Here is a 10,689-nt window from a genome sequence, read left to right as displayed (position 1 = left end):
TAAAATACACTGTAATTTAGTGCATTCAAATACCAAAAAAAATTAATGCAATAAACAAATTCATCCAAAACATACAAATAAGCACGAATACCTGTATCTAATGAATATGCTACATTCACTTTCACTGTTTACAGTATATATTCACTTACAGTAAGCCATCAACAAATTCACATGCGCAGGTCATGCACCTCATCCACATGCACAGCTCCGGTGGTCGGCTTGAGCTGACCAGTCGGCAGGTCACGTAATTAGGACACTGCCACAACTGGAATTCTGATGGTTGGATAATTTTTATTCGACCTGCACACGAAGAGACAACACACAATATGTTAGCTCTTGGTGCAGCCACAGCTCTCGGGCACCTTGCTAGTTGAAGGTCAGGCAAAAGAGAACAGGTGCTGCATGCACACATTCAGTGCCTAACAACACACTATACAATACAAGTAAAATGATATACAACATAATTCTGACAAAATAAATGACATACCTGTACACGAAGAGACAACACACAATAGCTTAGCCCTTGGTGCAGCCACAGCTCTCGGGCACCTGCGTGAGCACATAGAAACTCACTGTCTAATCAGAGACTTCAACACATTAGTTCCCACAATGAGTTCATCAACCTGCCCATCAACAATAAGCACTGGGACTACATAACAGAAGCCATAAAGTTGAATTTTTAAGTCACACATGCCCACTGGGCTAGTTTGTTCCCACCACAACCCACCAGGATGATGTCTGAAGGAGCTAGAAAGTTCCCCTCTACCACTCCTGCCTCCCTCAACCGAGGTACAATATCTGCGCGCAGAGTAGTAGCCATGGACCCACTATCTAACATCCCCTTCAGCTCAACTTTATCCTGTACTAGCACAGTGGTGTAAAACAAACTGTCATTCTGAGTAATTCTCATTGTGTTCTGAAAAATGACTGTGTTGTTCTTGGGTACTGACTCACAAAAGTAAGAATAAACAGATTGGATATCATCATCAGTGGAGGAAAAATAAGAATGCCCCACATTGCCCTCCTCAGAACGGAGGCTGTCTAGTTTTCCTGAGACCTGCCAGTCTGTCCACATCTAGGGTTCTGTCGCTGCCCAGCCTCACTACAGTCAAAACTCATGTGGCCCGGAGAAAAGCACCTGACGCACAGCTGGTGCATCTGACAGTGAGCTTTGGTCCAGTGATTAGTGCTTCCACAGTCAGCGCACTCATGCTGACGTTTGTGGAACTGTTTACAGGGCCCTCTACATTTAACATGTTTAAGTCATTTAGCAGACGCTCTTATCCAGAGCGACTTACAGTTAGTGCATACGTTACTTTTTTTCTTTCATACCCCCCGTGGGAATCGAACCCACAACCCTGGCGTTGCAAACACCATGCTCTACGAACTGAGCCGGCCATTCCCTCCACTACCCTAGGCGACGCTGGTCCAATTGTGCGCCGCCCCATGGGTCTCCCGGTCGCGGCCGGCTACGACAGAGCCTGGATTCAAACCAGGATCTCCAGTCCCCCAGGACTGTGTTGTGTTACCTGCTTGACAATAGTATTGATGTCCCCCAGGAGAGCAGCAGCAGGTTGCACATTGTTCCCCATCTCCTCAGCACACAGATCAACCTTGACATTGACCTTGACATAAATAACGTATGTGGAACGTTACTACAACATACCAGCAACGACACGACAGGAAGAGCGCCGTGCGTGACACATGTAACAGCAGCTGGAGGTGTGGCCAAACCTCAAGCTCAACACAACATAAATAACCAGGCACCACCACATAATGCTAAGGCTGACACACACACGTCCCCTTTTATAAACCGGGTGACTCGAGCCCTGAATGCTGATTGGCTGAAAGCTGTGGTATATCTGACCGTATAACATGGGTCACGTTGAGGGAGGAGGTCAGAGACCTGGCCGTGTGGTGCCAGGATAACAACCTCTCCCTCAACGTGACCAAGACAAAGGAGATGATTGTGGACTACAGGAAAAAAAAGAGGACTGAGCACGCCCCCATTCTCATCGACGGGGCTGTAGTGGAACAGGTTGAGAGCTTCAAGTTCCTTGGTGTCCACATCACCAACGAACTATCATGGTCCAAACACACCAAGACAGTCGTGAAGAGGGCACGACAAAGCCTATTCCCCCTCAGGAGATTGAAAAGATTTGGCATGGGTCCTCAGATCCTCAAAAAATTATACAGCTGCACCATCGAGAGCATCCTGACTGGTTGCATCACCGCCTGGTATGGCAACTGCTTGGCCTCCGACCGCAAGGCACTACAGAGGGTAGTGCGTACGGCCCAGTACATCACTGGGGCCAAGTTTCCTGCCATCCAGGACCTCTATACCAAGCGGTGTCAGAGGAAGGCCCTCAAAATTGTCAAAGACTCCAGCCACCCTAGTCATAGACTGTTCTCTCTGCTACCGCACGGCAAGCGGTACCGGAGTGCCAAGTCTAGGTCCAAAAGACTTCTCAACAGCTTCTACCCCCAAGCCTTAAGACTCCTGAACAGCTAATCATGGCTACCCGGACTATTTACACTGCCCCCCAACCCCATCCTTTTACGCTGCTGCTACTCTGTTAATTATTTATGCATAGTCACTTTAACTCTACCCACATGTACATATTACTTCAACTACCTCAACTAGCCGGTGCCCCCGCACATTGACTCTGCACCGGTACCCCCCTGTATATATAGCCTCCCTACTGTTATTTTATTTTACTTCTGCTCTTTTTTTCTCAACACTTTTTTTGTTGTTGTTTTATTTTTACTTTTTTGTTAAAAATAAATGCACTGTTGGTTAAGGGCTGTAAGTAAGCATTTCACTGTAATGTCTGCACCTGTTGTATTTCGGCGCATGTGGCCAATAAAATTTGATTTGATTTGATTTGAAATGTATTTTGACTGTTCGAATTACGTTGGTAACCAGTTTATAATGGCAATAAGGCACCTCTGGGGTTTGTGGTATAGGGCCAATATACCACGGCTAAGGGCTGTATCGAGGCACTCCGCGTTGCATCGTGCTTAAGAGCAGCCCCTAGACGTGGTATATTGGCCATATCCCACACCCCCTCGGGCCTTATTGCTTAAATATAGATGTACTGTACAGCACTAAGACAGCCATGACATTATTTGGAGAGACCACAAAGACTTATAGAGAAGCTATATAACTGATAGACTAAATCCAATAGACTGAGTCAAATTTACATTTACATTTACATTTACATTTTAGTCATTTAGCAGACGCTCTTATCCAGAGCGACTTACAGGAGCAATTAGGGTTAAGTGCCTTGCTCAAGGGCACATTTACGTCATTTAGCAGACGCTCTTATCCAGAGCGACTCACAAATTGGTGCATTCACCTTACAGCCAGTGGATAACCACTTTACAACCATTTTATTTTTTTTATTTTTTTGTGGGGTGAGGTAAGGGGGGGGGGGTTGAAGGATTACTTTATCCTATCCCAGGTATTCCTTAAAGAGGTGGGGTTTCAAATGTCTCCGGAAGGTGGTGAGTGACTCCGCTGTCCTGGCGTCGTGAGGGAGCTTGTTCCACCATTGGGGTGCCAGAGCAGCGAACAGTTTTGACTGGGCTGAGCGGGAACTATGCTTCCGCAGAGGAAGGGGAGCCAGCAGGCCAGAGGTGGATGAACGCAATGCCCTCGTTTGGGTGTAGGGACTGATCAGAGCCCGAAGGTACAGAGGTGCCGTTCCCCTCACTGCTCCATAGGCAAGCACCATGGTTTTGTAACGGATGCGAGCTTCAACTGGAAGCCAGTGGAGTGTGCGGAGGAGGGGGGTGACGTGAGAGAACTTGGGAAGGTTGAACACCAGACGGGCTGCGGCGTTCTGGATGAGTTGTAGGGGTTTAATGGCACAGGCAGGGAGGCCAGCCAACAGCGAGTTGCAGTAATCCAGACGGGAGATGACAAGTGCCTGGATTAGGACCTGTGCCGCTTCCTGTGTAAGGCAGGGTCGTACTCTCCGAATGTTGTAGAGCATGAACCTGCAGGAGCGGGTCACCGCCTTGATGTTAGCGGAGAACGACAGGGTGTTGTCCAGGGTCACGCCAAGGCTCTTCGCACTCTGGGAGGAGGACACAACGGAGTTGTCAACCGTGATGGCGAGATCATGGAACGGGCAGTCCTTCCCCGGGAGGAAGAGCAGCTCCGTCTTGCCAGGGTTCAGCTTGAGGTGGTGATCCGTCATCCATACTGATATGTCGGCCAGACATGCAGAGATGCGATTCGCCACCTGGTTATCAGAAGGGGGAAAGGAGAAGATTAGTTGTGTATCGTCAGCGTAGCAATGATAGGAGAGGCCATGTGAGGATATGACAGAGCCAAGTGACTTGGTGTATAGGGAGAAAAGGAGAGGGCCTAGAACTGAGCCCTGGGGGACACCAGTGGTGAGAGCACGTGGTGCGGAGACAGCTTCTCGCCACGCCACTTGGTAGGAGCGACCGGTCAGGTAGGACGCAATCCAGGAGTGAGCCGCGCCGGAGATGCCCAGCTCGGAGAGGGTGGAGAGGAGGATCTGATGGTTCACAGTATCAAAGGCAGCAGACAGGACTAGAAAGACAAGAGCAGAGGATACCTTTATACCTGTTTACAATGAAATGTAGTTCACTATGAAATGACCTGTGACTAGGGTTGCAAAATTACAGTTACTTTCCCAAAATTCCCAGAAATCCCTGTTGGAAGATTCCAGAAATCAGAACGGAATAAGCAGAAAATCTGGAATCCGAAAAAAAGAAGGAAAAAAAAGAAACCCTACTGGTGACCTTTGACCTAGCTGGATGACCTTTACTTGGGTGTCAAACCTGGGGGAAGGCCAAAGTGCAGGATCCAGTTGAGTCTGGCACCAAGTAGGACCACAACATCAGACTGGAGCAGAGCTCTGCAGTCCCCACCAAGACCATAGAACCAGGAGGATAGGAAGATGAGGAGGAGGAGGAGGAAGAGAGGAGGAGGAGGATAGGAAGAGAGGAGGAGGAGGATAGGAAGAGAGGAGGAGAGCAGGGACAAAACAAAATGTAATGAAAAGAGGCTAGTTATAGGAGTAGTGTAGTTGTTTGATTGACACCAGTTTACATTGACATGACCTGGCCAGGAGAGACTAGTTATAGATAGGGATTTCAGGAGTTTCCTGGTCCGTTCAAATGGTCAGGGAAATTCTTGGTCCTACTTATACAGTCAATGGTCTGTACATGAATATGATGCCAGCTGAGAGAAGGAGAGGCTGACCTGGAGCGGGCAGCAGCAACACAGTTGGGGTGATCGTCAGGCAGCACCCCTTTACCCATGGGGGTGGGCAGGAAGGGCAGGTCACACCCCTCCACCAGCTCCTTCAGAGCACCCTCTGCTCTTCAATGGGCTGCACCTGCAGAGGGACACAGACAGAGGGCACTGCCACACGGATTTCAACAGACTGGCCTTCACAACTGGGATGCATTCAGCTGAGCAAAACATTGTGCAACGTTCAGATAGAAATATAGCATGTAGAACGAACGTGCCTCTCGGACAGGTAGAATGAGAAATCATGTCAACAACATTTGTTTTCAACTGAACCGTGGTACAGTGCTATATGTGTTACAGTGCGTCTCAGCTGGCTATTGATCTCTCTTGGACAGACGCACGTAACATAACTGGAAGTAGCGTCTGTCAACAGACTGCGATGTGACAACTTTGTTCCGGTACGCTGATTTTTCACCACTAATCATTTGGACAAATCCCGATTTCGCAGTTGCTCGCATCTTTTCAATTTCAGAACGGGAGGGGACATTTGGCCCATAAACTTGCCGGAAACTTGCAGAGAGTTTCCGTTTAGGGGGGTGGAGAGTTCGCAAGTGGCGTTAGTATCTTTCTCTTAACATCTCCCCAGACCTTATCCAAGTATCTGACGCAATTATGCAAGATTTTAGTTCTGTTTCCCCCAGATTATCTGGCTATTAAAAAAGCAATGCCTACCTTTGCCAATGATGAGTAAAGGCCGTTTGGCTCCTTTCAGGACCGCCAGTGCTTCTGTGATCGCCATATGGTCAGCCATACTCACAGGAGGAGGTGGACTACAGGGCACCTCTCTGACAAAGGAAATAATAAATAATAGGTCAAACATTAAACATGTTACCTAGCAACTTTATTGCATATGTAAATAAACCATGAAGGTCTATCGAGGCTTATTGCTATTCTCTGATGAGAATATTTTGATATAGTGCTATATTTTCTAAGTAATTTAATTTCTGGTTCACTTCAGACGTTAAAAGGTATAACAAGATAAAATAAAAATGACTACGGTGATGTGAATTCAGAGGTATACATATTCAACAGTAACACATTAGTATACATTTTAAATGGATGAAAGACAGTGATGGCCACTAACCTGGCTCTGCTCCTGTCCAATTTAGCATTGACCATGTCCCCAGATATGTCTACGTATACAGCACCTGGACGTCCATACATGCTAGTGCGTGCTGCCTTAGACAGACCAAACACCCTTCCATTCAGATCAATTAAGGCTGTGCTGTGCTCTTATGAAGCAGTTAAGGTACCTTGCTAAGCTGGAAAATTAGAGGTCAGAAAACAGACAATTGCAGGTGATACCAAATGATATGAAGAGGACTACACAGAGGGAGTCAGAGTAGACTGTATACCTTCTCTACCACTGAGGAGATCATATCCAGACTGCTAGACCTAGCAGAGAACTTACTGTACAATCTGCATGCCTCCACCTGACAGAGAAAGAGGACCACAAATAACAAATGATTTCCTCTTTCAGCAATTAAACTGCTAGGGCCAGTTTCCCAGACAGAGATTCTCTATTGAGTTTGCTTTTTAGGCCATGACTAGGCTTAATCTGTGTCCTGGGAAACAACCCCCTAATGTTCAAAAGTCAGAAATATCATGGTTGAATCGGTACCTGTGGAAACTCTTGAAACGCCCCAGTGGTCTCTTGGTTTTGATCGGAGGAGCCTCCAATAACAATCACAGGCCTACAGAGAGAGAGGTATCACACAATGACATCAACTGACAATCTGAGATAGTTTGGAGTCCTCAGATCTTTTTTTGCAGTGTGCGGATAGCATCCCTTCTTTTGAAAGGACCACTGAACATGAGTAGTAGGGTCTTCTGTTTGTGGAGTTCTAGCATACCAGCAGTTCATGTTAGCGTTGGCCATTCCACCAAGTGCATGGATGAGTCCCGGTCCAGACACAACTAGACACGCACCTGGACTGGAGAGGAACAGACAGACAGAGGGACAGACAGGAAGACAGGCAGACAGACACATAAAGGGTCAGACAGACAGGCAGACATAATTAGCAATGCAAAAAAGCTATGAAACTGACCCTCACACACTACACGCTCCTGTAGTCTATGTACGGGTAGTTAATATCACATGATTTGGGGAGAGCTGGTTTAGTAATAAAAAGGTGGTTCATTGCGCATTCCCACATACTTGATTCCTGAGGCTTGAGCTGCCATAGCTACTTCAATGACTGGAACACCAACTATTCCAAACATATATTCTACATTCTGTAGAGAGATACATGTAGATACAGTATATTTACCTTTTTTTACATTTTTTGTCATTTAGCAGACGCTCTTATCCAGAGCGACTTACAGTTAGTGAGTGCATACATTTTCATACTGAATTGTATATGAATTGTTACAATGTAGTTTAGATTTTCTTTGCATTGACACACACATTGGCATGCATCAACAAGGGTGTTAACATATACTATTCCACATAAACATCTAAATGTTTTTCTACAACAATATTAATAGTTAGCTATACCAGTGCAATGACCTATGGCACACTTTCACAACTCGTAGTGCTACATTCTCACTGGCAAGGACATGATCAGCGACTAATATATTATTAGCAACACGGTTACACAGTATAACACTGTTTTATATATATTGCACACACTTCACCTGAGCTTTTAGTGCCTCTGCAATGAGCTGAGCCCCAGTCACATCTTCCATTATTATTGTCGACAAATCTGTTCAAAGTGCAAACGCGGTTAGCAATGATTTCTTGGACTTGTTGTTCAGTAGCTTATAAATCGTGTTTAGATCTCTTGCAAATCATTAGTTTTTGTCTGCTTTCCAGCATGCATTACATGAGTAGCTTTTTCTTCTTCAGTGGGGTTTATAGGCAGTTGGCATCCAATGTTATGGTGCATTACTGCCCCCTATTGTACAGAAGTGTGGACATGAGCCGTGCAATAGCAGTCATGAATATTTAATAAACTAGTAGCATTTTTCTTTTTTTATTGCAAGAAATACATAATAAGCCCTCATTATGTGTTTATAACTGCACTTTACTTAACACTTAACTCAATTAAGTCATTATGAGTGTATGACAGTATGAAAAAAAAAATGTATGCACTCACTAACTGTAAGTCGCTCTGGATAAGAGCTTCTGCTAAATGACTAAAATGTCAAATGTAAATGACTTGAGTGTATGCATTATAGATATAGGCTTCATAGAAAGTGTTACAAATGTTCTCCTGTCATCTTATAGGAGATCCATTCATGGATTTAGTTATGGCTTGAGAATGTGACTGGTCTACGGAGTTCTCCTTTATGTCTGTCTTTATATGTGACAACAACTTTTCTGTATTATGTGTATTTCCACAATCAATAATCATAAACGGTACTTCACTATGAATACTTTTGACTATGTGGTTTGAAGTACTTTACCGTTATCTTGCACATACATGAAGACTACTATAGACAGAAATCAATGCAGTAATGTTTTATTAAATAAAGGCTCTGATTAAAATATCATATTAATAAAATCAGGCATTTGGATAATTCTTCTTCCCAGAAGCTCCTCTGAATGGTTTGGAGATGGCTCTGGAGAGAGCGTGTAACACCCTGACTATGAGTGGGCGTTTACGGGACTGGGACTCCTGGGGAGCAGGGGCCGGTGTGGTTGTCAGGTCCTCCTTGGGTGGGGAAGTGGATGGAACCTCTGGAACCTCACACTCAGCATCTGTCATAAGAACATTTCATAATCAGAAAATGAATGTGTGTGTTTGTGTCTGTCCGTCTGCCTGTCCGTCTGCCTGTCCGTCTGCCTGTCTGCCTGTCTGCCTGTCTGCCTGTCTGCCTGTCTGCCTGTCCGTCTGCCTGTCCGTCTGCCTGTCCGTCTGCCTGTCCGTCTGCCTGTCCGTCTGCCTGTCCGTCTGCCTGTCCGTCTGTCCGTCTGTCTGTCTGTCTGTCTGCCTGCCTGTCCGTCTGCCTGTCCGTCTGCCTGTCCGTCTGCCTGTCTTTCTGTCTGCCTGTCTTTCTGTCTGCCTGTCTGTCTGTCTGCCCGTCCGTCTGCCTGTCAGTCTGCCTGTCTGTCTGCATGTCTGTCCGTCGCTCTGCCTGTATCTGTTGTCACTGTTTTAACAAGCTTGTCATAGGGTGATACATCAATATGACATTATCGATGCTTATCACTTACCCTGTGAAATATGAGTCTCTCTGAGACGTTTGGTAGGCAGCGCATCCAGTTCAGGGTGTCTCTTCGGTTCCCCTTTTGTCTTGAACAGCTGTTGACAAAACACATCAGGACAACTGAGCCTGTGTAAAATACAGAGTGTGCATCCTAAAAGGCACCCTATTCGCTACGTAAGGCACTACTTTTGACAAGGGCCCAGAGAGCTCTGGTAAAAAGTAGTGCACTATATAGGGAATAGGGTGCCATTTGGGACATAGCCATTGACTCTCTCCCATGTGTATTAGGATTGCATTACAGCGTCCTCACTCAACCTCCTAAAGACAATGACAACAGTTTTGTTCTAATGCTGAGAGACAATAGGGGTGTAGTGAATCTGTAGGGTAAATTTCAGCCCTGCCTTACAGAGGTAATCTCAAAACACAGAGCACCCTACCTTAATCATGATCTTTGGAAACTTATGCATTTTCGGTAGGAAACGCCACTTCCTGTTCTTCTTAGTCTCTTCCCCTCTGGCAGAGGGAAGACGGGCCATGCCGTCAGCCTTTACATCAGCCGGGCTAAGGCTCCTGGCAGGGAATTCCTCAGTAGCATTAAGGTCAGCTACAACACCATGAGTGATGTCACTTGTGGCATTGCTGGTGTCTGAGTGAGAAGAGCATGCTAGTGTGACCGACCTGTGTACAATAACTGGGAGAAGAGGACGCAGCCATTGAAGTCAGTCACTGCATCCCAAATGGCATTCTCTTCACTTTATAGTGCACTACTTTTGACCAGGGCCCATAGGGTCTGGTCAAAAGTAGTGCACTAAATATGGAAGAAGGTGCCATTTTGGACACAACCAGGGAATTTCACATCATAAAACGCAATGTATTGAGCATCATGTTACAATTAAGTCCTATGCAGATGAAAATAGGTACTTTCACTTACCATCCTCCATTGTAGACTTGGACACATAAGTCAGGCTGTCCATCACCACGTCTGTCATCAACTTGATGACCTGATCCAAAACCATTTCAGCCGATGGTGGCATAGGCCTTCCCATACACTGCCCCAGGAGTCTCCTACCAGAAGTCTGGGCAAAGTTGTAAATGAGCTCTGAGGCATCGTCCTTTGACAGCTTCCTCAGGGCTGGTTTAGGCAGCGCTGGTTGAGAGAGGCTTCTGTGGCCAACCATGGATTGAAGCTGGCGGTTTATGGTTATCTCCTGAATGAGACCATGGACCTTTGCGATCAGGTTGCC

At 46.0% G+C, this 10,689-nt stretch overlaps 1 pseudogene across 1 annotated transcript; it reads right to left on the bottom strand.

Annotated features, from left to right (window-relative positions):
• Window positions 1–1,487: 1,487 nt before the first annotated feature.
• On the bottom strand, window positions 1,488–7,981 carry LOC311112510 (2-hydroxyacyl-CoA lyase 1-like; annotated as a pseudogene). The gene is made up of 10 exons: window positions 7,931–7,981; window positions 7,376–7,528; window positions 7,147–7,227; window positions 6,915–6,987; window positions 6,649–6,726; window positions 6,378–6,472; window positions 5,966–6,078; window positions 5,243–5,378; window positions 4,791–4,895; window positions 1,488–1,613 (listed from the first exon to the last, which is right to left on the bottom strand). The product of its transcript is annotated as a 2-hydroxyacyl-CoA lyase 1-like (transcript).
• Window positions 7,982–10,689: the final 2,708 nt, after the last annotated feature.

The sequence above is a fragment of the Coregonus lavaretus genome, assembly GCF_964263955.1.
Source record: "Coregonus lavaretus genome assembly, chromosome: 38".
Classification (NCBI taxonomy): Eukaryota; Metazoa; Chordata; class Actinopteri; order Salmoniformes; family Salmonidae; genus Coregonus; species Coregonus lavaretus.
Note: the sequence above shows the minus strand (reverse complement) of the source record. Positions and strands in the feature narration are given on the sequence as shown.